This window comes from Lagopus leucura, unplaced genomic scaffold (genome assembly GCF_019238085.1).
Source record: "Lagopus leucura isolate 7727_CA_CO unplaced genomic scaffold, USGS_WTPT01 Super-Scaffold_100024, whole genome shotgun sequence".
In the NCBI taxonomy this organism is placed as follows: domain Eukaryota; kingdom Metazoa; phylum Chordata; class Aves; order Galliformes; family Phasianidae; genus Lagopus; species Lagopus leucura.
Window position 1 is genome coordinate 1166615 of NW_024962276.1, and position 27327 is coordinate 1193941.

The window sequence follows — 27327 nt, forward strand, 5'->3', positions numbered from 1 at the left end:
GAAGGAAATGGGCAAAGTTCAAAATGAGCTGCACAAAAAGAGCTAGACTGATGATTTGGTGGCGATTGCGAAGCCAAGTTTGTACTCATGTTATTATTTATTACAAAGGACACCTGGGATTTTAATATTTTTCATTAGCAGAGACTTGCACTCGTCATTGTCAGAAAACAAAAAATCTGATGGACGATTTTGTTATTTTTTTCTTTTTCTTTTTTTAAATTAAGATACCAGAACACATTTGTTTTTGTTGTAATGGCGGAGTCTTGATTCTGTGAGCAGAACAGACTTCACCACTGATATTTATTAAGGGACAACAACCTTTAGGCTATTCCCAAGGCACCATGATCCAAGAGCATGGTCCATCTCCCAGCCTGCACAAAACACTGCCTCCTCACCTACAAGATACATATTTTAACACTTCCTTAAAAAGCAGTATTGTGAGGCAGTAAGAAAATCACCTCTGAATGTAAACCACAGTTTGAAATACTTGGATGTAAACTGTTGTTATTATTCGTTCTGACAAGGTACCTCCAAACAGCCCAGAGCTTCTGAGAGCTGATGGAGCCTCAGACCTCACTGGGTTTGATTAGATTGCGTCTGAAGACTGTAATAACAAATCATCTGCAAGGAGAAGCTGGCTGTGACATGGGGATGGATTAGGTATCCATGCTGCCATCATGAAATGCCTTTGCTGCCAGACAGATCACAGAATCATTAAGGCTCTCTATGATCACCAAGTCTGACTGCCAACCTACCCCACCATGCCCACTGCCCACGTCCATCAGTGCCACAGCTCCACAGCTCTAAACACCTCCAGGGGCGCTGACCCCATCGCTGTGGCAGTGCCTGACTGCTCTGTTGGAGAAGTTTTTCCCAATATCCAACCTGAATGTCCCCAGCACAACACGAGGCCGTCACCTCTCATCCTATCACTGTGACCTGGGAGCAGAGGTCGATCCACACCTTGCTGCAAGCTGCCTTCAGAGAGTTGTAGAGAGCCATGAGAGACAGACAAAAGCACAAACTTGGTATTTTTTAAAAACATTCTCACAAAAACACAATGCTCTGGAAATGCCCATTTGTTTTCTCAAAACTCGGTATTTTTTGCTCAGGAATGGCACACCTGACAATGCATACATTTCCTCAGTGTCTCCTAGATCATGTCCTGCCTCCTGTCCAAAAAGACAAAACATCCTCCTCTGTTATCAGCTGAGAGCTTTATCGCTAACAGATACATTAGAAGAGAATTCAGTTTATAAAATTCCCCCTTCTTCATCTCCCCCCATGAAATGCTTCTTCCAAAAAACCAGCTGGAAGAAACTGTCCTATTGCACAGCAATTCTGTTTCTTGGTCAGAACGATTTCACACAGCGCTATGACACCCTTCCAACTGTGCTTTTCAGAATCTACAGTTTCCTTTTCAAGCTTGATTTTGCTTTTCTTCGCTCATTTCAGTAGACTTCTCACTTCCCTGGTGCTTTTGCTCATGGTGCTCTGAATCTACGTGCCTGTAAGAAGGGCTGCACAGAAGCAGAGGCTTTCAGAGCAGGAGAGGCTGGCAGAGGCTCCATAGATGGAGCTCCCTACTTGAAAGCAACAGGGAGAGACTCCTTCCTCCAAGATTAACTGAAACACCAGAAGATCTGAATCAGCTTCCAGGCATGCTCATCTCTGCCTTGCACGATGCAACTGTGCTCCTGATTATCTAGGTGAAATACCTGAAAACAGACAGGAAGAACGTAGCTTTCACCAACAGCCAAGGGAGCCAGCTGTCCCAGCTTGTCCTGAACCACTCAGACCAGAGACCTGAGCTGGTGTTACCTGCAGCAGGAGATGCCTGGAGCAAGGACATCTTCACCAATGAATTCATCTGCAGGGGATTTGCAGGCTGGGCACAGTGCAGAAAACTACAGGAGAGCACAAGGATAACCTCCTTACTTGCTCATCTGTGCTTTTACTCCATTAGAAAGATATAAAAGGAGATGGTGCATGCTTCACCTCTCCCAAAATACAGGCAAGAAGCAGGAAGAGCTGTTCCAGACCCATCTGTCACAAGGCAGCAGCTCCCCAGTGACTTCCAGGTCTGGCAAAATGATGCCTCTCTGCCGACTGCAGAGGCACCAGAGAAACGCCAGGACATGACTTCACATGTAGCAGCTCTGACTGACAAGCTCATAATGCCATTAACTGCCTTTTTCCAAGACTGCAGTCGTGACAACTAGATGCATACACACACCAGCATCCATTTAATCTCGACTCACTCATTACCTTCCCCAAAGTTCGTTCCTGCAGATAAACTGCTGCTGGTCTCTCTTCCAATGCCACAATAGCAAAATCACCCACAGGGACAGTCACAGTTCCCAGCTGCCATGCAAGTGGGAGATGCAGGCGTTCATGGTTAAACATGGCACCCTCCAGTCGAGGCTGCCAGAAGGGTTCATTGGTGCAGCTGGAGCATCACTTTGCTTTGTGGCACGTGCATGCACAATTCAGCTGATGTCTGACAGGAAAGATAACTCATGTCCAAACAGAGCTGGCTTCCAGCTAGCTGAAAGGATGTCTCAGGAGAGGCAGAAGTAAAAAAGAATGCTTAACGCAACCCTCAGTCGGCCAATGCATTCACTCATTTGCTTGTACTCATTCAATTTCAGGGCTGCACAAAGGAGGACACAACTCCAGAAGCCTTAAACAGCTTTGACAAAACTTCAGACATCGTCCTCAGCACAGCCAGGGATTCCCCACTGACGCCTGCAGGCTCCAGCCAGCAGAACCAAGCAAACTGTCTGGGAACACGAAGCCACAAAGCACAGGTTCCTGCAGGCAGCATGCGCATCTTCTTTCATTTTCTGTTTGCCCATCACAGTCAGCATGGAAACGCCATTTGGTCCTCAAAGAATCAGCAGTCTCCAGTACCGTGTTCAAATGCTGCACTGAACAATTAAGTGCCTGTGGTGGTGCAGAAGCAGAGAGGCAAAATCACCTCTGAAGCCAGCTGCTCCCAACACACAGCTGCCCAGGGCTGGTTTTCAGCAGCCGTCTGCTATGGCCTGCTAGCAGCAATATGCTTGCAGTGTCTTTGCACTTTGAGAACCTCCAGCCCTCTGCCAAAGCTGCTTGAAATTGGCCTGCAGTGCCACAGCACAGAGACACAAAGAGCAAAGAAGAGCAAATAACTGCACCAGCTTATTTCCTCGAAGAATAGGGCTAAGATATAAGAACAGTCAGAAACTGATCTGTTATCATTCTGGGCAAGCACCAAAGCAGGAGTGCTGAAATGCTGGCAAAACATCTTTCCTGATGCCTGTTTCAGCCTATCTATAGTGATAAACAGCATTAATCCCCCACAGAAGGGCTGATCCTTGGGAGTCTCTCTAGTGAATTTACAAGTCCATGAGACAGAAATGGGCTGCATCTGGTTTAAATGCCCAACACAGATCAGAGCTCTGAGCAGTTCTGAGCTTCATTCACCCAACAACTAGCTTAAAAATGAAAAGATGTTTTTCCTCAAAGCCTCCTGAAACATCCAAGCTTTGAAACAAGAGGCATGTACTGCTCTCATGCTGCAGGAATAGCAGGAAGGAAAGACACCACTTTCGCCTGCTAATATTGGAGCCCCTCCTGTTGGAACCACCACACTGCATTCCCTGAGGACTGACAAAGAGTTGTTGGTTTGTGTTTTTTTTTCAAAACAATATAAAAATTTCATCTCCAGAGCCAAAGCATTCCTAGACAGTTACAGTAAATATATTATTCCCTTCTTAAACCAGTAGTATATTTCACTGGGAGACAGGAGCTTTCTGGGATAGAGAAAACCTTTGGTAAAATGCAATACAGTGTGATACACGGCCTTCATTTATAAAGTGCCCAGCCAAACAGGCTCCCCAGGCAGCAGGCCTGTTGGAAAAGCATTTTGCTATGTGTCAGCCTAGATGAAAGAAAACGTTAACCCTCCCCATACAAACTTACAGCAAGGGAAATGTCCTTTGTTAAGGCTGGGGAATAGAGAAGGGCAGCTGAAACTGACAAACAGAGGTCCTGAGCCTGAAAACTGAAGGTGGAGAAGGGGAAGAATGAGAAGAAATAACATAGGAAAGATTTCTGAAAAGGCAAAGAATGGGCAAGAATTTTAAGTTGCATCCTTCAGCATTTATTTATGCCATCCTGATACGTGAGTTATAGAGCATGCAGTCTGGACTTCAAGGCACATATCTGTAACCACACAATAACAAAGCCCTTCCTTCTCAAGGAGTGATAAATACAAGAGACAGCCCTCAAACTGAAAATAAAGGATGCAGAAAGAGAACACCAAAGGCCATGTCTGAAGAGCACCGCTCATCCGAGCTGCGCTGCATGGAGTGGCCCGGATGGCTCTTGCAGGAATCATCACAGGTACCACCACAGCCTCACTCCTGCCAGGGGTCTGTGGGCTAAACAGAAATCCCCAACTCAGGAAAAGAACGACAGAGAAGATGGCCTGATATGTGCTGCATGTTACACTGCTGATACTGCTTCCCTCTGACCTCCCAGACAAGATGGAAAGAAATGATGCAGTGGATATAGACTTTCAGGGGTATTGTACAAGAAACTAGAATAGATACCAGAGGGTGAATGTCATAGGTAACGCTGGAAATTATGGAAAACTGCTGTAGTTTTGAGTGTTGTCTTGCTGAACGCTGCAAATACAGCCTATTAAAAGGAAGGCTCATTAAAGATAAGGGTAATTGGCAGACTAACAGGCACCAATTTTCCTTTGCAGCTTTGGTGGAGCCGGAGACCTACAAACACATTTTATCTTTTCTCCCTGCAGCAGTTTTTCCACTATGTTTTTACCCAGGCTTTGCTCAGACTTGTTTATTACATTAAATAATGCCCCTTCCTCTGACTGCAGGTCACATCCGCTCAGCATACAGCTTTCTGTGCTACAAGGGCAATGGAAGCTGCCCAGGCAGTACAAAACCCATCCGGCTCCATCAGCCTCCCTTTGCACTCTCTCCTTCCCCAGAGCATCCTTCAGCTCTCACAAAAGGCACCCAACGCAGCAGTAGAAGCACTGCAAGACACGAGATCACTTTCTTTGGAGGAAAAATAAAAAATAAACCCCACACATTTTACAAACGAACTTAAAATAGTATTCAGCAGGGCCAGTGGAGTCCACCTGAACCCCACGTCATTTCATTCAGTGTAGATGACAGGAATGTTTTACCCACAGCTGATCGCTCACCAGAAACCAGCATGTCCTTAGCATCAAAACTGAACAGTCTTTGCACCAATCCCCCTCACAAAGGACTGCTGCTATCTGCTTCCATTTGGACGGTACTTCTCCAATTAGCACACCTGAACCATGCAGATGACATGTTGGTTTGCTGGAGAGAGAAACTTCAACACCACAACTAGCAGAGGGCGGCTGCAAGAAGACTTCAAACCTTTGGCTTCACACTAAATGACAGAAGGCAGCCTGAGAAAGCAGCTGATGGATCCTGATGGGCCCATGCTTGGTAAGCAGGGATTCCAGTCAGGCACAGGTGAACTGAAAATACAGTGCAGCTTACCTGCAATCCAGCGTGTCTGATCTCTAAGGAAACTCTGGTGTAGGTGAAAAACTGAATAATTCTTAGTAAAATGTGCTCATCCAGCTGATCAGACAGAGCTCACTGAAATCACTATGATGAATGGGCATGAGAATCACAAGTTTTCCAGCAGCCCAGGTAGGCAAGCACCAAAACAGGCTGCCCAGGATGGCCACAGCTCCTAAGTAAATGCACTTAAGGACAGGCTATATCAACATCTGTATCCAGAAGGATGTAAGCACCAGCTGAACTCACACAGGGAGCAGCAGGGCAACTTCCAAGGTTCCTTCCCACTCTGTACTCTCTGAAAATGATGGATGAAGATCGTGCTCTCAAACTGCAAAGAGTTTAGAGACTGGTTTGAAATGTTTAATATAAATATACATTTACAAGCATTTATATGTATACACATACACACATGGGTAATTGAAGTTTTCTTATCTATATGGAAATGGAAACACAGAGCAATTACCTTCAGAGCCAGAGGGAACACTGGCACCTGTTGCAGAGAGAATACGGTCCTCGGGAGAATTTCAAAGCCAGCCTTGCCCTGTTCCAGCCATTGCACTACAAAGTTGTGCCTGAAAATGAATTTCCTGATCGTGATTCACCTCGGGCACAAAATAACAGGAATCTTTCAACCAGCTGAGGCCGTTTGGTTCAAAGGATTGATAGAGTTAACTCTAAAACCTGGGACTAGTAGAAGAGCTTAGACACAGATGTATGCTCTCTGAAAACCCAGAGATATTATTAGCACCTATGATTCTGCTGAACATTTTTATGTTACTTGTCAGGAAAGAAAAAAAAAAACACGCAGGATTTAGCAACAGAACTGGTTTTGAATCAGGAGACCAAGGAGATCAGGCTAAGAAAAGCTCTCTGCGTGTTAGCAGGGAAAATAGGCAGGAGGCTCATGCATAAACGTCTAATTTGGATACAAAAGACAAGAGTGAAAGTGATTAATATCCCAAGGAAAAGCCAGGACGTGTGTGAGGAGCTCCTGGCAGTTTAATGAGAGCAATGCTCTTCCCAGCACTAACATCACCACCCCAGCAGCTGTGCCTTTCAGATGAGATGTTCAAACCAAGGCGCCAATCAGACCTGGTCAGTAAAGGTTCATCTCAAACTGATGACTGCTGAACATGGGGATTTCCAATGGATGTGGCTTTCCAGCACATCTCCCACCTCCTCCTTGTGCCCCACTGCACGTGGTGCTCAGCACTGGGGTTTGCATCCCCACATCAACTGGAGGAAAAGGGACATGCACTGCCTGTGACAGGCAGGCAGCTCATCACGCTCTCTGCAATTAAATACGCCATAATAAGCCACATCATTACATCAGCAGGGACAAGACACGCGTGCTGTGAAAAGGATGCACTTTTAGCAGGCGAGGTATTGATGTATTTGAAGCAGTTGCCATGTAGAGGAATGACATATGTAGCACCAGCATCTTACTTGCAGTTCCAGATAACAGACTCAGATCTGTGGAGGGGGATGGATGAAGTGCGTTTGCAGAGAGGCAAAGAAAAGAATGTGTTGCAGCAGTCTCCCTTCACATTATGACACGAATACAGATTTATATCTCTGACTAACACACGGTACCACTGTATTCTGGAAATATATGCTTTTACTTGAGAAGAGGGAAAAAAAAACAACAACAACCCACCAAGTAGTAGTAGATCAAAAGGGTTTAAGCAAAAGGAAAATCAGGGTCGAAAACATCATTGAGATCATTTAGAGAGACAGCTGACTCCAGGCACACTGCATCCATGTTCAAGATGTTCAAGAGTTCCAGAGAGCTCACTTTATTAAGCTCTGCCTAAGGCTTGCTTTCAGCCATTCAATCTTACAGGATGCAGGCACAACCACTTCCCCACCAACACACAGCAATGAATTTCCATCAAGTGTTTAAAACACTCTAAAGCAATCTTCTCACTGCTATTTTAACTTGGCAGGAGCCATCAGAAAACACCGCTGCACACAGGTAGCAATAAGAAAGTAAGGAGGACACTCAGCTAGAGACAAAAGTGGGCTCAAGGCACGCAACTCCTATTACAGATTCTCCATGAGAAGTGAATCTGTGTCCAGGGATGAGGTACCATGGCTTCTCTTCATGCTGATGGCAGCAGTGAGGTTAAAGAGCAACACTAAAAGCTTCGTCCAGCACCACGTTTGCAATGAGTTAATGTATAGCTACCTAAAAGAAAGAAATATTTTAAGGAGAGTCTATATTAATAGCTTAGCAATGTAGTACAATGTAAAACATGACAGGACTTCATATTAACAACATGGTACTGTTCCAACAACTTCCAAAATCAATTCAGGGTGCATCACCATTTAAAAGAGAGACAAGGCCCCTGGCCCATGCTCCTAATGGGGTATTGATTCTGCAAACACAGAAGTGCCAGCTCTGCATCTGATGGACTTTGCTGAGGCACCCAAGCTATTCCCACACAAACCAGCTGACCTGGCACAATATCACACAGCTGGGGACACGGGAGACTGAATGAGAAAAGTCAAGGGTAGAATGAATGCTTGCATCTTTGTACTGGTCAGCCAAGAGGTCATTTGGGAGTAATTAAGCAGTTCTCAGCAACTTTGTTCTTACAAGCCAGACTGAAATTCAAGCAACTACAAACCATCTTGCTTTCCCATTAGAACCATGTGGGAATCAGCACAGCAGCAGCCCCAGGCACATGCAGGACGCGCTCAGAAAAGCTGGCAGCAGCAGCACGTGGAGGTCTCATTTATTCTGAGACCCAGTTCAAGCACCAGAAAGCACAAAGGAAAATTAGGAGACATTCCTCATTATAACTTCTCTCATAGTTAAAACAGCTCAAGTTCCCAAACTCTTCTGCTCTTGGCAGCAGATCATCATCTCTCTCATTTGCGCTGATGCAGAGGTTTGTGAGGGCCATCCTGCCAGCTATTCATCCTCAGCAGTCACTCCTACCCGCATCAGACAGAAACTCAGGGCCAGCCAAGCCTTTTGGTGGGCTCAGAGCACCTGCTTTTATGCTCCAGAGTAAAATTCAACTTCTTTGGGCACTGCAGTCTGTGCTCACCCCTCACAGCCCTCAAAGAAATCCGGAAGTAGGAAAAGAATGGAACTCACAAAACCACGAGCCAACATTAACTTGAACTCAAAGGTTAAAAATCATATTCTACATTCTCATTATCAGGAATCTGATATTTGCTGATGCATCTCCACAACAAGCCGTTAGGGTCTGTCATTTCTGCCAATGCATGTTCGTGTTCCTTGTAAAACACTTCCTTTCTCTATGGTTATCAGCCTGTTAAGGGCCACGCAGCAAGGAAGGAAACTGGGAGATACCCAACTCTAGTGCAGGCTAGCTGGTGTTGTCTGGGGCATTTTAGTTATACAATAGGTGACACACTTTGTTAGCCCCATGACACATGCAGAGCCACTGGGAGCCAATGGAAGGACAGGGCACAGAAATGGAATCAGTCACCAAACTGCTGCAGCAGAAAGACTGTAAAATCTTCCTTTTTGCTCCCTAATTCTCACTTGGGAAGGGAGCGAGGCAAGCACAGGTGGTATTTCTAACCCAAGAGTACAGTGAAATGCTCTACCAAAAAGCTGGGAATCAGTGACAGAAAGGCACGTGGCACTGCACAGTCGCAAACACTGTACAGTGTTTTTCAGACACCTCTTCTGTGTGCTCCCAGGTTTCTGCACAGGAACCATTTGCTCTGTACCATCCTTCCCTGGGCTACCCCTAAACCTGTTCACTAAACCAGTAAAGAGCGAGGTTATTAAAGAAGATATTGTCCACAGCGGGCTTTCTCAGAATAAATAAAAGCTTCTTAACTCCACCATGCAATTATTATGCTCAGGGTTAACACAAGCATCTTCCCTAAGTTTTGTATACGTTTTTTCCGACCAACTGCCTTTTGCTGAGTTGTGAACTTGCTACTTTTTAAGGTCAAGAAAGTCTATTTTACAGGGTTTTGCTTAGTGCACTTAATTTCTTTTATAATACTTGCTCTGGCTGTGCTCAGACGCTGTTCTCACTCAGCAGCTGAAACAATTTATTGTTGCTTTACTGGTGTGCATTCTGTGCTCTCAGACTCACAGGACACCCCAGAGAGTGCTTCTGCTCTTCACATTTCTTCCCATCTGCTTGTGCTTTGCTAATGGGTCATAGGGGTGACACACTATGACTCGCAACATCTAAGGACAGAAATAAAGACATTAATTTGGTCATCAGAGAGAAATATTCTCCACTGCGATGCCTCTGTTCTCTTACACATCTGCATCCTCCAAAATACCACTGTTAATGGGTCTAAGGTGTTTTATGTAATGTGTGTTATCACAGTGAACACAAGCACAACCTCAGATGGCAGGCTGGAATTGCTCTATCCTGTCTCTGTATTGCTAGTGGTGAAGGCAGAGCCTCGCTTAAGTAGTTTCCAAAATTAGGTTAGTGAATCTGGTGAAAGCATTCGAGTGTGTAAGTCAAGTATATGCTTAAATGCCAGACACAGGTCTCCAGGAAGGAGAACCTCAGCATGCTCTCTACTGTCAGTGCAAATTTATGAGTTGGATGCTGGTGGCAGAGCCATCAGGTGCAGCTTTGGCAACTGTTCCTAAGAGGTCACAGATCCGTGACTGTTTAACTTTGTGTTGCTAGAGAAAGAGGATGATGATAGGCACTAAGTGCTTTAAAAACATAATTAATGCTCAAAGCACTCCTGAGAGGGAGCTAAAGATGAGACTCGGATTTTAAGCCACCTGAAGTAGGACTGCCCTTGTTCACCCTGTAGAACACACCGTACAGCAGGGTATGTGGTACAACAGCCTCTCAGTCCCATTGCACTTGGCACTCCAAGAGAATAGACCTGAAAGCACACCCCACTCATTTTCCAGACAGTCAAACACAGAAAATAGTCGGTCCAAGGTGACTTAGCTAGAAAGGATTAGTGCAGAAAGGGGAATAGGAGAGGTCTCATGAATCCTTATCCTTGCCAAACCTCTTCTCTGTTAGGATCTGCCCTATGTTTGCCATGGTGCCAAGGCTTCCCACACAGATGCAATTTGCACCTCAATCCTCTGGCCATTCCCCAGCCCTCCAGCATACAGCCCTTCTTTCCCTGTCATCCTACCAGGGACGTATTTCTGTCCCACTGAGGTCAATGATTGGGCCAAGTTACAGCTCAGACCTACTCAGAAGCAGCCACCATCAGCCCATGGACTCCCCACCCAGGCTCCCATGAACACAGACTAATTTACCCCTAAAAACTGTGCTAATGAGTAAACTTGTGCTACACAGCATGTAGAAATCAGCTGTTCTTTTTGTTCTGATGCTTAAAGTAGCAAATAAACAAACAAATAAATAAATAAAGCCTCACCATTGATATTTTCAGACACACAGGGAGAAAAACAAGATATTAATTAATCCTCCAACTCATCCTGAGCTATTTGGGATGTATATTCCAACTCCTCAAACAGCGGGTTATACTTTCCTCTTGCTCTTCCTCTAGGGGGGAATGCAATTAACACCAGCCTCACCAAGCCTGCCCTACTCACCTTAAGCAGATTAAAAGACTTCAGGGGAATAAAAGGGCTCTTGTACAATACCAAGGGTCAGCAACCTCATTTATCAGCTCCTTGCCCCTTCCAGGTCAGGTTTACCAGGAATTCAGATTCCCAGAAGAAAACACTGCTGCAGTAGACACTGAGGCACCAAACCCTCACCCCCTGTCCCTTCCCCGCTCAGTAAGTACTAGGGGTGCTGTGGAGAAGATGCCATGAAAAAGATGTTGTCCCTTCTCAAGAAAGGAAGGTACCACTTTACAATGTCCTTAAGGATTACAAATCCCATGTTTGCTGCAGAGTGAACAGCAGAAGCTCTGGGCTGAAAGAAGGGCTGAGGACGCACAGCAGGGACACACTTGTCCAGCAGGGCAGGCTCCGTTCTGCCAATGCACACAAGGGCTGGTGGGCATCAATTCTCCCCCACTCTTTCCCAAAGATACCTTTTCTTCCTCATTGCCATGACAAAGCCTCCCACACATCCTGAGTTTGCAGAGATCAAATTCTCTTTGGGGAAATTATTTATTTATGAGCAAAACATAGCTCCTGCTCCAGATGCAGGTCAAGAGAAAAAGAAGCCAACAGCATTACATTCATTTCTTCATGCTTACTTATTATGGAAATGCCACCTTTTGACAACATTTGAGAAGAACTTGGATCTACAATGCAAAGAAATGCTGAGCAGGAAGCAAGGAGCAGAAAGATGCTCTCCCAACTCATCTTTTGGGCTTAAATTTTGTAAAATAAATATTCTCAAAGTGGGATGAAGAGGAGTAAGTTATTCTGAGCAACAGTGCTGCTTTTCCTACACCCAGTTCTCCATCATGGCAGAACTTCACACTTCCACTTCTGCTTTAACCACCCAGCACTGCCATGATGATTCTGAGCCCATGAACTTCTTTCTGGCTCTGTGGTCAATTGGTTTCAAGCCAGGCAGGAGTTCTGCCAGTTGGGCACCCAGCCCTTCCTTTCCTTCTACTACTGTACCATGACCAAACCCTCACCTCAGGCATCTCACCCCTCCGTGTTCCAGGTCCTCCAACAGCCCTGGGGACCAGAACCTTTTCTCCTTAATAACCATGCTGAGCATGATTTCAGTGCTTTGCATTAATTCCTGCAGATACTCTCTCACCCCATTTTCAAATTATTGACAAAACATATTACTATCAGAAATTCAGGCTCTGAAGTGCCAAACTAAACACACTCAGAGGTTGGTGCTCCTTTGGCATCAGTATGCAATTCAGGTACGTATGTGGGCTTGAAACAAAGACTGCAGGACTTTTAAGTCTGAAATCGAAGTTCAGCTTCATAACCCTGTGAAAGTTTTCCCTGGACGGAATGCAGAGGGAGCCCATGAGTGTGATGTGCTGCTGCTGCCTTGCTATGCACCACATGAACTCCAGAGCAACTTATTAATTTGCGTGACTTAAACTACACTCTGTGGCTCACAAACCAATGTCACAGTTCCTGGGCAAAAGGGGATGCAGCTTGCAGCCTGCATGACAGCACCCAAAGACACTGCAATACTGGCAACTGCTCTCTGTGCCCACTTCTGCAGATTAAAACAAGTACCTGAACTGCTGAACCCAAGGTGCTAATGGCTCTGTGGGAGTCTGACTTGAAGGGATTTCTTCACCTCACTGCTGAAAGCCTTAAGACAAATTCCTTTTTCTCTAGAACAGTGAGCAATTTTTTGAGGGTCACCACCATTTGGGGCTGCATACTTAAGGAGCCTCATTTCAGACACAAGAAATGTTATCCCTTTGACACATCACCACTGTCACTTGCCCGTATCTGTCATCGCCTCGTGAAGGTACAGCACTGATTTTTGTCCCACGCAGGTATGCAGCAGATTAAACCAAAGCTTTTCTATGTGCACACAGATGCTTAATGATCCACACAAGAAGGGAGTGAAGAAGATGCAGACAAATTCTCATTTGTGTCGAGTGTTTGTGCTGAGGAAGATTTAAGCTCCAAAATGAGTACAGTTACAAGACTGGGAAGAAAGGCACAGTACGAGCTTATAGAAAATACCCAGCTAAAAATACATATATATCTTTGTAAAAAAGGTCAGATTGCTGAGAGGATACATTTAGAAGGACAGTACCATGTCCATTAGTCCAAATACTTCATCGTACTTCCAGTACACACATTCTTCTATGAAACATGGTGCCCATTTCAACAAGACTAGCCTCAAGCAAATCAGTCCTTCCTGGAGCAAGCCTTTGAAAGCGGAGACGAAAGCCAACGGGCTCCACAAGCAGACCAAACAATCCTCACCCTTCTGGCAGTCAATGCAGATCCCTGCTGCTCCAAAGAAAACCCCTGAGCACTGCTCAGTACCAGCCCACCCTCCACGGCTCAGGGGATGAACAGACATCAGAAGGTACTTGGAGTAAATAAGGGCTACATGGGAATTCTGTGCCACTCTCATTCCTGGCATGGCTAGTCTTGTGCTTCCATATAACCAAGGGCAGAGAAAAACCTACGGATAGAGAACACATACAGAAGAAAGGACAACATATGTTTACTAATTTTTCAAAAGGTCTGAGGGCAAATTCTCCAATTTTTGCACAGATTAATTAGAGTAATTAGTTAAGTCATTAACTGTAAGGTCTGCAGAGTTGTTTTATTATTCGTACCGAGCCTGACTCAATGGGATCCTGATATATGACAGTTTCCTAAACACTACCCAGGTACAAATAACCAATGACAACAGCCATAAACGCAATATATTCAGGGTGACTGCAAGGCTCCAGGAAGAAGATGTTAATCAGTACAAATTTATCACTCAGTCTGTGCCTCAGCGGGGATGAGGACCTGGTCTGAGGGCTGTGCTTCCGAATGGGAAACGCGTGCAATTGGACTATCTTAGATCCCACGGATTAAGCAGGATTTTCCCAAATCTGTCTTGATCTCCTGCAGTGTCGAAGCTCACATCCCCAGCCAACGCTGGCTGCCACTCCACTGGCTTTCTTCACGACGCTTGCCTGTGCTGTACAAAAGGAACATCCCCTCTCTAGGCTGGGAAAGGGAGAAAATGCCTTCCGTTGAGTTCAGCTGGGCAATACGAGGTACAAAAGGAAAGACAGGAAAGTGGCCCATGAATTTCTAGCAGAAAACTTTTATTAGTGTCTGAAGAATGACATGTAGCTGGTTCTTGGCTCTGCTGTCAGAGAAGCTCACGAAGCTCCTCAGGGTAAGCCAACCAGCCAAAACTCTGTAATTACAACATTCCCTTACCCTTCAAACTTAAGGCAACAACTTTACTGGGTATCACCTACCTCACACCATACAGGGAGTTCACATAGCAGTGAAACTGCTGCTCTGAAAGCTCATATAGAAGTGCTTTCCACTGCCAGGGCTGTGGGTGGGCTGTGGCAGCCATGGGGGCACAGCAGCCACAAGGACCTGGTCCAACAGCAGGCTGCAGGCACTGCTCATCAATGGGATCAATGCTTCCCAGATGAATTCTGAAGCAAACACATGTCAATCAGACCTCACCCTGTAATTCCCCTGTGTTACATGCCTGTAATTGTCTGCACAAAGTAACTTGCTGCTTATGTGAAATCAGAAGAACCCTGCTGTGCCTATTTCTGGTATTTATTGAGACTGCATTTGAGAATTCGGTGTTCATCTATGCATTAGTCAAACGGAATTATATTAAACAGCTGCAAATCATTACACACACACACCAGGTCTCATCTCGTGATATAGCAGCCCCAGCAATAAGGCACTGAGCCCTGTTTCACTCTATTAACAACAGATCACATTCTGACATTCTGATGCAAGTTTTCAGGTAGCGCCAATTTCTGGCCAATAAATACCTCAATTCCATTCTTTCCCTCAAGTTTGATCCTACTCTCTCTCTCCCTGTCTAAAACAAGCAGGCTGTGCTCCCATTCACATGATTCATTAAATCAACCACTGGCACCAGCTACCAAAAACCTCACGGCCCAAACCTCCACCAAGAGCTCTACAAAGCTCCACTTACCCCACTCCTAACATGTCAGACCTTCAAGCAATCTGCTTCATAAAGCCACCCTGAAGCAACAGCACGCAGCTGCGGCCTTCTATGGGCAAAGAACAGAAAAATAACCCTCGCAACAACACAGGCAGTTTTAGGCAGACAATCTGCTACCTGAATGCAGATTGCTGGAAGAGCCCAGAGCTCTTCAGCTTAACTAAGGATCAGGAGAATCTCTCAGTAATTCAACCAGCAGCACACAGATGCTGCTGGCTCCAGCACTGCGGGCATCCCAGCCCAGCAACACCAAGGCTTAGCCCTACCGAACTGATAAACTATCAGCATGTCAGCCAACCTGAGCACTAAGAGAAGGAAAAAAGGAAAAGGAAAGGACAGCAGCAGGATGGTAAATGAAGATAGATGAGTTTGTATTAGCATGCGGCTACTGAACCGCAATGTTATCTAACACATTAGGGCTGTCTGCAGCTGCCTGTGGAAGAAGACAGCCTAATCACCCCTCCATGGGGCTGTGCAGGCTTAGCAGCAGCCCTCTCCTCTCCCACTCCTTTCCTTCTATTACTGCCCCCAAGGATGCTACAGCTGCAAGAGCTCAGCACCAGTGGGCTGTGCTTGGTCTTAATCCCCAGCCATTCAAGCTGAAGGTGGAGCAGGAACCCCCCTGCAGCCACAGCACAGGCACCCATGATGCTGTTCTGATTTCTGTGCATCGTATATCTCTATAGAAATACAGGACTGGTTAAATCCCTTCCAGATGAGACACTAAGTCTGTTTACGCCTAACAAACATTCCAGTGTACAAATTAACTAAGCACATCTCAGGTAGGATCTAGAGAATTCCACCCCTGAAGGCAGGGCTTTAGGAAGCTGTGGATGACCTGAAGCAGCCACCCTCACAGAAGCATTCAGGTTATCCCAGTGCGGCCCAGCAGTGGGCAGATACCAAACTTCTGCCCATATGAGGTGGCATCAAGCACACCTTGAAAAGTCCACCCTAAAACACCTGCTGCTTTCAGGGTCCTATTTGCTGGAAGAGGAGTGCTTCTAGCACCCGGGAGCACACAGAGACACATGAAGCAAGCAGCCCAATAGAGAAAGGAGGCATGGAAAGATACAAGACAGATGGAGGAAGTGCAGATTGCTCGCATCTTGCATCTGGTTGGGCTATAAAACATTGGCAGGTGTTAGGACGCTGCAAAGTCAAGCATCTTTCCTTAACCCTGAGGCAGGGAGCACTGAGCCTTAGGAAGAAGAGTTGTCCCCAGGCAGGAGTGTGGCTGCAGTAAAACCACTGCTCTGCTCCTGGCAACTGCAACAGAGAGGGCAAGTCGCAGCATTGCCATGCATTCATTCCATAATGAACAATGATAATAATTAAAAGCAGGCAAAGGCAAGAATGAGTGCCATTAATGCCTCTTTGTGTTTAATTTTGGATTTGGCTGGAATAGGAGCAGGCAAGCACGCAGAGCTTGTGCTGGGAGCCTGGGGGGCAGCTGGAGCTTTCCAAGCAGGCACCCAGCACGTGCTGCTCAAACTCTCTGCAATTCCTCCTATTTTAGCATTAATTGAACCCAGTTACAGACCTCTCGGTTTTGTCATTTGAGACACGAACATTCCAAACCTTAAAATGCAAATATAAACATGGCATGTGTAACAGCAAAGGAAGAACAGACTTTGCTTTAGAATACGTACAGCCCAATGACATTTTAATGGAATCACAATGAAAATCAGCACTTTTATAGGGTGACTTTTTTTTTTCTCTGGGAAAAAAAATATATTTTTTTTTCTAGTATCTCAGTACATCTGTGCACCCCTGGAAAATAAACAGACCATACAAGAGATGTAGCCGGTGCAGCGCTAGCACAAATACTGAGTAAAATACCAATAATATCTGAGTGCTGCTTTTCGAAGGCGGCAAGAAGTGATTAAGATAAGAAAGGAGAAGAATGTGCAGAGATTAAAGAAAAGGCACTACAGGAGCACAGAGGCATGTTTGCTGGAGCGGATCCAAGCAGCATTACTCTATCCCAAGCTATCTCCCATGTCATCACCTCATCAGGCTGCTGAAGCACATCGCAACCTGTTGCACAGCCCGGCCTCATTCACAGCACAAGCTGTGCATTCCCAAGCTTCTGTACATCAGCAAATCTGTCATCTCGGGAGCTCTTAACTCACTTCCATTCCATCTTGTGGCTGTGCACGGTGCTCCCATGTGCTGCAGCAGCCCACGTCCTCGAAGCAACAGATTTTCCTTCCCACTGAGGCAGCACAAATGTATTTCGTACCTAGCAAAGAGCAATAAGCCCGGCCACAGCAAATTGTGCTACATATTAAATGCATGCAGAGTCTGCTGGTGGCTATACAAGCTGGCCAAATATTATCTATGGGCTCTCCTCCCACCAGGTACTTGTTTTACAGGCCAGATGTTTCCAGCTGTGGGACAAATTCATGACAAACTTTCCCCTGGGGCACTAAAGGAGATGCTTTGATCCCCACCTGCCCCCATTCCCAGCAGGCAGCATGGCAGTGTAAGTGTATAAAACAACACTAAAAACCAGAGAACTCTGAGGCACAAAGCCCATCGCACCCCGTGCCAGAGAGCAAATGAATTCTGCTGGCAATGTACACCAACTCCATAAAGTTCATGGGAGAACACAACCCACCTCCACTTTGCACAGTACACATGTGCCAAGTTTACCTGGACACCTGACAGCATCTGGCAGCAAAGGAAACAACACGTGCTTGACATCTGTGCAAATCAAGGCAGGTATTTAACTGCTGGCACAGTCATCCGCAGCTCTGTGATATATGGTGCCATACTACCTTTTACTCTGCAAATAGATCATCCACTTAACATACACACCAAAGAGATAGATGCTGCAGGGGTTTAATAGTGCCCTTGATAATAGGACCTGTAATGGATTTTTAAAGCGAATTTAAGTCTGATGGAAAGAACCGCAGTGATGCTCATGGAAGCCTAAAGCCTAAAACTGCCCCAGGAGCCATTTCTGGTGAAGAAGAAGTAGTTTGAAGAGAAGTGTGTAATTCATGGATGGGAGCAAAGCCACAGGTACCTGGTGCACGCTTACTCCCTGCCCACAAACGTTCACGTGGATGGAAGTGCTTCATAGCATCTGGTCATAGGAAAGAAGGGAGGAGAGAAAACTCAAGAGCATCTGTGCACCCCTGAGGACTGGCAAAGTCTTCGAGATTTCTGGTCTCAACGAAGGCAAAGCTTCCATACGAGCAACCAAAGAATTTTCCCAATGTCACGCTAGGGTCCTGCAGACCCTCATGGTTTACCTTGGGTCCTCTCCTCCTGCCTTTTCTATCTGACTACATTTAAAATAACAGTTCCCCACATCCTGAGCTCCCGTCCTGCCAGTTCCCTTGTGCACACAGCCAGGGGATACACAGATGCACCGACTGTCAAGCATGGCCAGAAGCATTGGTTCAGTGACCTACTCAGCTCTAATTACCATTTGTGCTTAATTTTAACACGAGCATGCCATTACATGCAATTACAGCATTTTCCTCTAAACTTCAATTTCAAAACAAAACAAAAACCAAAAAACAGGACCTTCATGCCAAAGGAATTCGGACACTTTGCTGTACGAAAGCACTTGCAGAGGTAGAACACATATATAAAAACCAGGATTAACACCAAACAGAAGCAAACACACAAACAAAAAGCTCAAATTGTCCTGATAGGGATCAAGTGAAAAAAACAAGTAATCATTTCTTAAAAGAAAAACGTGCGGCCTTTAACAAGATACCACAGTTAAAGACAGAAAAGGCACACAAAATAAAGGTACCCTTTGCAGTGACCACATGGAAAACCAGCTTTTCATTTCAGTGTTCTGTAGATATCAGTGTCTTTTTCACACTCAACGCAAAGTCCAGAAGCAGACATAAATATGTTTAAATAATCGAGTGGGGATGTCTAAACAACACGGCTGCCTTAGGTGCTTCTTGACACTCATCTTCAAGACACCAGAGACCAACAACTCACGACTGGTGCAGCTGCATTATCAAATCTCTTTCTTCTCTCAGGAAGATTAACGTCACAAAAGATCCGGAGCATCATGTGTTATCCCCTGGCTCTTGCTGGAGCAGCGTCGTTAGAAGGCTGTCAGTGTTTCTGTTAAAATCTGTATCTTCAAGTTGAAAATAGGAATTTCCTCCAGGGTGAAACTTGACGTTCGCACTTCTGTCTCAGAGCAAACATTTCAGAAAATGTATTAAAATCTCTGTCGTGGTGAAAAAGAGCGATAGATACTGGAGACTGCTATTACTAATTGTAATTGCTATAACTGTTGGGCTCAGTGCAGCAAAACAAAAGCTTGCTTTCTGAAGGAGAAACAATAAGAAGATGCTTCAGGCACTGAGGCCAAAATTTTTGGTACTGGATACCTAAAGCCAGGCTCCTCGAGCTACACCTTGAGATGAAAGAAACAATTTCCAAAGGCATGAGGAAGTAAAATACTTTGATTTTCCAAAGTCCTGCAGACCTGCAGAATCCTGCATACCTTAACGCCTGGCTGAGTAGCCCTACTAACAAAACGAACTTGAACACATGCGACTGCCTATGCCTGAATGCTGTAAAAAGCCTAAATCTTAATGATTCCTGATGAAGTTTCGCCTTCAGATCACATTAACTTTTTTGTTTAGCCTTTAAATCCTCTTGATGCTCAATGGCAATTGAGCATGTGATACCATTCCCTTGAAAATCGCCTTACACAGAAAACAGGATTCAGGAGCATCTGCTTTAAAACACGTATCTGAAACACTGACACCATCCTCGCTCTAGCATAAGTCATCCTGATACGACAAGGGAAAATGGTTTCAAACTAAAAGAGAGGAGATTTAGAGTGAATGTAAGGAAGAAGTTTTGTACAACAAGGGTGCTGAGGCAGGGACACAGGTTGCCCAGAGAAGCAGTGGTGCCCCATCCCTGCAGGCAGCCAAGGTCAGGCTGGAGGAGCTCTGAGCACTGATGGAGCGGTGGGTGCCCCTGTGCAGTGCAGGGAGTGGGACCTGATGGCCTTTAGGGGCCTCTTCCAACACGAATGATTCTATAATGCTATGATTGTACTTCTTATCAGTTGCATTTGCAAGATTTATTTTGGCTTTTCCTTGTTTGTAGTTGTAGACTAAAAGGTACAAAAAAAAAAGACTCTGCAACACAGACATGAGAGACAGGAAAAGGAAAAGGAGGTGAACGATTATTCTCTTGCAATGACTAATATAAACATTTTGTTTATGTTAATGTAATTATGTTAACGTAAACAGCACAACATTAGCACTAACAGCAGCACAACAAACAGGAGGTTGGTGCCAGGCATTCCAATGCCACCAACCTGCAGAGCTGCAGTATGTCTCCATTGCTGCCCTTGCTGCTGCTAGGTCCACAGTCCTTGTGCACTCCAGGCACCACGGGCAGACAAAATTCACATTCAACCATTATCCAGGATTTCTGATCTGGCAGACCAGCCAGAATTTCAGCTACGCACCCAACAACTTCATAGGGCTGCAGCCCCATCTGATATTCCAGTGACACAGACAGTGCCTCTGTGCCTGACCTTTGCTCCTCAAGCCTTAAACAATGCAGGAGTGTGAAGAAAGCTATTTATTGCAAAACTTTCCCTCAAACAGCCTCAGAGAAGTTCCCATCCTCAGTTCAGGTCTGAGGCCCCCAGCACAAGAAGGACATGGAAATGTCAGAGTGAGCCCAGAGGAGGCCACAGGGATGCTCAGAGGGCTGGAGCACCTCTCCTATGGAGACAGGCTGAGGGAACTGGGGATGCTCAGACTGGAGAAGATAAGCTCTGGGGAGATCTCACGGTGGCCTTCCAGTACCTGAGGGGAAGTTATACACAGCAGGAAGAGAAACTTCTCACATGGTCTGATAGTGATAGGACAAGGTGGAATGGCTTTAAACTTTAAGAGGGGATATTTAGGTAGATGTCAGGAAAAAATTCTTTACTCAGATGGCGATAATGCCCTGGCACTGCTGGCCACAGCTGTGGGTGCCCCATCCCTGGAGGTGCTACAGGTCATGATGGGCAGCCTGAGCTGAGGCAGGGGGAACCAAACAACCTTTTAGGCTCCTTCCAACCCAAGCCGATCTCTGATTCTGTTATCTTGGTCCTTTCTTTACACAGGGCCCCACACCAACAGGGCTGGCTGCCACACATTCCTAGCTGGAGACATCTCCAGAAGGAGGTGGCCAAGGGGATCTATGAAGGCTCACAGGGGCAGAGAATCCAGTGAAGGACACCTGTGGTTGAAACAGTGACAGGAAGATTTGCCTGGAGAGCCAGGAACCAAAGGGTACAGATCTAACAGGATAACGATTGTTCTGCACATCATCCTCCCATGGGCTGAAAAATCCTCCCCTCCTTAGCAGGATAAAGACGTGAGGCTTTTTACTGGAGAAGCGTGGAGGGAGCTGTTCAAGCTCTCACGAGAAGTCAGCAGTCAAGTTGGTATGAAAAGATCAATCCCTCCAGCAGCCACTCTGCTGTCTGCCCCAATGCACGCACTGAAATGGAAAGCTGGGCTTGAAAGTTGGCAGAAAGACAAGAACTGTTCCTCCTCCTCCCCTCCAGAAGGAAGGAAGACAGCACCGTGTACACAAGTGAATTGCAAGTGAAGACAAAAACAACTCTTCAATGCCCCAAAACATCCCAGGTATTTAATGTGAACTCGAGGCTTAGCTACTGGAAAAGGATAACGTAAATCAGGACCAGGACTCACCCATGAGACTGCTGGCTCATCTACCTACCACATCTGCCCCTAACATCTCACTAATCACTAGCATTAACCATCCCCTTTTGTACTGCTCTGCATTCATTCCCAAGTTGTTACACTGAAAAAAAAATACATCGATCTCCAGGACTCAAATTATAGCCCAACACACCGCTAGTTTATTAGGTGAAGCAAGCCTGTTCAGACACAAAAAAATGAGACTCTGTGAGCCAGACTTATGAAAGACATCAATTTCTCTGGGAAGGTTGCACAGTTACAGAGCATGCAGTGCTCCTGTGCATTATTTAAAGAGGGCTCCGAGCCTCCAGGGATATCACTTCACCCTGATGAAGAGGTCCTGTCCAATGGCCCAAAATTAGCCTTACTGAACCATTCTGCAGAACATGGGAGAGAGATGTTCCCTTCTCGGTTCCAAGCCCAGGCAGAGAGGCTCCCAGCACAGCCATGTTCTGCAGGCTTCAAGGCACACGTGGTTTCTACCACAAGCTGATTACATTTCCCTACAAACATTACTCCATTACCCCAGTGAAGTTCTGTGGTTGCATTTTTAATGCAGACTATTAATTTTACTGTGAAACATGCATCTAAAACCATTAGACTGTGATGAAAGTCTAAAACAAAGCTGCTAATTATCGTTTTTCATAGACATTAGCCTGTAACAGAAGGGACAAAAAAAAAAAAGATAAAAATGAAACTACAGAAGTAAAAGCCTCAAAGAGATGTACTGTACCCCCTGCAGGCCTATCAAAGGGAAAGCTGAAACACATCTTTACCAAAATAGAAGCCATCAGCTGTCTCCTAATGATACTGATAAGGCTTTCTCTTGAGTTTATGATAAAGGATAAGGAAATATGGTGCCACTGTCTCGGGGGGTACATGTTGATCAGAGTATATTAAGAACAACAAATCACTTGGGTTTCGATGTGCTCTACCAAAAAAATAAAAAATAAAAGTAATAAAATCAGACTGTGCCAGCTTAACTTTTTTTCTAGTAAATGCTGCAGCAAACTCCGCAGCAGTCTAGCATTAATACCTTACAAAATACAAGTGGTCAAAAAGGCTCAAAATACCAATGCCCTGACAATGTGCAGACTATTACTGACTTTGTGCACCTACCCACTGGTCCAGCAGTGCTGTCCCAGCAGCCCAGTGCCTCATTTGTGCTCAGGGGCTGCTGGCAGTGCTGGCCAACAGCAATCTGTCAGTGCAGACTGCAAGAAGAGCACCAAACGGCCAATGCCTCCCCAACTACTCGTATATCATCTGCTCAATTAGTCACTGCGGCACTTGCATTGTCTGGTACTCAAAATAATCCACATTTGAGAGGAAGGTTAAAAGAGGGATGGTCAGAAACTAATTGGGAATTATCGAGCTGCTATTTTCAGCCAGCGCAGAACAAACTCATAACGGTAAAAAAAACTCTGCAGACATAACAGCAGGACAGTGCAAAGGGAGTATAAAACGTTAATAATGCTACATAGCATGAATAAGGAAGCTCAACACAATAGTAACCTTACTACAGCATGCATCGAGTGGGAAAAAACCCGAGATGTGGCTACTGCACTGCTAAGAACACTCCTGCAATATCCAGTTGCAGGTGGCTGCAGTGCTGGTAAAAGCCCACAAAAGAGTTGCCTCCCCCCAGCGCACAAACGACATCTGGGGAAGTTTTACGTTGGGTCTCACCCAGCAGCACTGAAGTGTTCAGGCACAGAAGATGGACACTGGAGGATAAGACAGTCAGCTGTTCCCAACGTACAGAAGGTCAAGGAGAACAGTGTGAGCATCACATGGCACACAGCACAAACAGACCTCCAGGTGAGCACGCACGGACAGAAGCGCTTCCGATGTCTTCAGGACATAAAAGCTTGTCCTTCAACTCTGTAGAACACCCCTTGATGAGAGATCAGACGTTGGAAGACCTACATTACACTTTCCTAAGACAACTTGCTGGAAGCACCCATATGCGCTCTCCATACAGCTATTTTCTCATCAGAACATGACATAAATCTGTGATTTAGGAGAAAAACCTCAGAATCGCCAGGTACCCTCATTCTCCAAGCACTGTAGAAGCTCTTACAGCTTATCAAGCATGCCTGAAATGCACAGCAAAGCACACAGGGCCACGTCTATGTGACAACAAAAAAAATTACTTTTCCTCCATCTCTTCCCTCCCCCCCAACTTAGATTTGTTTGTCCCTGACAGAGACTTAGCAAGGGTGACAGTTAAGGAGTTGATGGCACAGAACACCGTCGTTTTTCCCTGCACGTGACAAATGCAGCAAGAAAGCACCACTAAAACCAGCAGGCAGGGTGTCTGCAGAGCTGCAAAAGGTCAGCTGTGCCCATATTATCCATACCTAACATTGTGACAGAGAAAAGCTATGCCAGGAGGATTTGCAATCCATCACAGAGGAGTTGTAGCTATCAATGCTCAGCTCCAGCCCTGCATCAGTGTAGCACAGAGCACGGTCAGAAAGAAGCAGGGGAGGCACGATGGCAGCAGGGGGGCTGTGAGAAGCAGCAGGCACAGAGGCGACCCAGCCATCAAGACTGCAAGACACACTAACTCACACCACCACAAACCGTGGGGTGAAGTAGGTCTGCAACATCCTAGGGGTCTGCCTCACCTGTCTGCCATGGAAGTCTGAGGAAGGGAAAGGCTTCGTCCTTAATACTGCTGTAGGAAAGTGCAGAGAAGTGCTTCGTTAACGTGGCCTTGGCCAAAGTGATAATGTGTTTTTCAGAAGTTCCAGGCACTCTCCCAGGAACACTGGTGCAGCTTCTTGGCACGAAGCCGAGGGAGTTATCTCTCTTGGTTGTTGCACCTCATTGTTAAAGATGGGAAGAAAAACGTTCTTTGTGAATAATTCCAAATTGTTCTCCAACTGAATTCTCTGTGAAGATCTCAGATTTGAAATGAGCTGAAGTAGGTTTTTTTTCCCATAAAGAGAACTGAGCTTCTTTTACACCGCGCACGGAGCGAAACGCCCGCGGTCCAGGGAGCCGCAGTGCAAGGGCTGCTGCTGTCCGTGAACCAAAGTGCTGAAATGGCCTCCAAAATAGCTCGCAATTTTTTTTATACAAGCCTTTTGTTGTTGTTGTTTTCTACAGTTGTTACTGAACTTGTTTTGTTTTTTTTTTTTCTTAGCCCTTCATTTTCTTTCCCCAGACATTTAAATTTTGAAGTTTTCCAAAAACTACCTCTGCCTTTTTCACCCAACTGAGCTCTCCTCTACTCAGCTCTTTTGCCATCACCTTTCTTCCCACGCTCCCTCCCATGCTGCAGTGCTGAGCACATGTGGCACAAGCTGCAGGCTCACCACCATGCTTTACCGGAGGAAGAACGGGGACTCATGCTGGATACTTCAGAGATTTTTCTGGCTGCATCTGAGCTGAACATTTTACAGCTCTGGCTGTGTCTCCGCGCGCTGAGCAGAGATTTCTCATTTCATACATCATTTACTCCTGCAGCGATTCCACAAAGTCACAACATGTCCTTAATACACAGAAGAGGAGAAATCTATTCTTCTCATGATAATGGTTAAGGCTGGAGATATTGAGCATAGATTTCTCTGCAGCAATGCCACTTGCTACAGGATAATCCTATGTCCTTAATAGAGAAATACAAGGCAAACACAGGAAAGAGTCAACTCCCTGCAATCAAGGGACGATGGTTACAACAGGAGGTTTCCCACAGCTCTTAACAAGTTATTTATGTGCAAAGCTCCAGCCGTAAGTGGAGCGCAATGCTCCCTGGAAGCTACTGACAACATTTTTAGAAAAGAACAGGTGCCTGTGAGTGGTCAATAGGCAGCAGTCAAGCACCCAGTCCTGTTTTACATAACTTGGGGTACCAACACCATTCAAACCAATCACGACATTCATTAGCAACCTCAGCTTTGGCTTCAGTGTCCTTCTCTAGAGGTCTGAGCATTGACCTTTAGAGCCAACACATGGTCCAAATAAACCAGTGCTGAACCGTTTGAGGAAAAGTGGAAGAAACAGAAATTGGGTGGATACACCATGGTGCATCCCCCCTCCATACCAACAGGTGACTGCAGTCAATGGGGTTTGGAAGGTGTTCAATCTCATCACTTAAAGCTGCCAGTTGAAATTTAACCCATGCCAACAAAGCTTCTGTTGTCCAATGCATCTCTGACAGTTGCCTTGGAATAGAATCGGAGGTTATGGGAAAATGTGTATCCTAGAAGGGAGCACCATTATAAGAATAAACTGGTTATTATGACTGCAAATCTTTGTAGAGATTGCTCTGTCAGAAATATAAAGCAGATGGGTAAGTCAATTTTTTCTGGGAGGAAAGAAAGTTCCTTGATTTTCATTAGAAATGTTTCCACTTTCTGGAAGTCAAAATTTTCAGGGGAGAGCACCACCAAATTTAATCAGATCCTTAATGTTCCTTCCAAAATGTATTTGGAAAATTCTGGCAATGTATGAACAATTAAAAATGCTAACCAAAGAGAAGGGACAGGGCAAGTTAAAGAGAAAAAGTGAAATGAATGAAAATTTCTCAAGGGAGAATTTATTAAAAACCTATTACCACGTGACTTTGCACGCCTGTTTTCTTTTACAAAACAATTGATTTACCAGAGCTTAGCAAATACAAGAAAGGACATACTGAAAGAATACACAAACTAATATACAGTTTAGGAAGGATCATTCTGCCTGATGGCCAAGAATAAAGGCAGCAGTCTGGAATTTCTCCGTGCTGCTTTAGGAAATGAAACAAGTCCCCAGTTAACTTCACCTGCTACAGACCTCAACAAAAAACCTGCACCTTGCTGTACAAACTCTCTGCCTACGCACAGACTTGGAGCAGCAAACTGTGTCTTGGGGCTTATCCTCATGAATAACTGCAACACGTTTGATGCTGAGCAACAAGTCAATTAGCCCAAGTGGGCACACAGTGCTCAAGGGCATCCTTGCTACCATCTAAAACCAAATGTTCTCGGATATTTTAGCACAAAATCTCAAGTGTTAGAAAAGTTTCTCCTATCTAGAAGCAGCTCCCAGCACCATTTAACACACAACTCTTTGGCACAGACGTTTGCTTTTTCCATTTGCAACTATGGATCCAGGTAGATCCAAACCCCGGGCATCCCAACACCACTTGCTTCGGTCCTCTACAGCTCAGAGATCACACAAGAGGAGGTAGCAGAGAAAGGAACACGAACCATGTAAAGCCCCTCTGACACTTCACCCACTTTTGGGGCTCAGAACAAGCACCCCCACATGCTCTGTGCTGCACACTGCCACCCCACAGGGCTTCCAGCGAGGCTCATTACAAACTACCAGATGCAGCTGACCCCCAATAAAAGGTGTTTTATTAAATTAAAACATCAATCCCAGGAATAGATGTTTGTTGAACAGATGCAAACGATTTCAGGATCTCATGCTGCAAGCTGTAAAACAAAATCAAATTGTGGC

General features: G+C 45.4%; 1 protein-coding gene across 1 annotated transcript in view; it reads right to left on the reverse strand.

Moving 5' to 3' along the window:
• The window catches only part of GALNT17 (polypeptide N-acetylgalactosaminyltransferase 17), a 181923-nt gene that overhangs the window by 135941 nt on the left and 18655 nt on the right, over positions 1-27327 (reverse strand).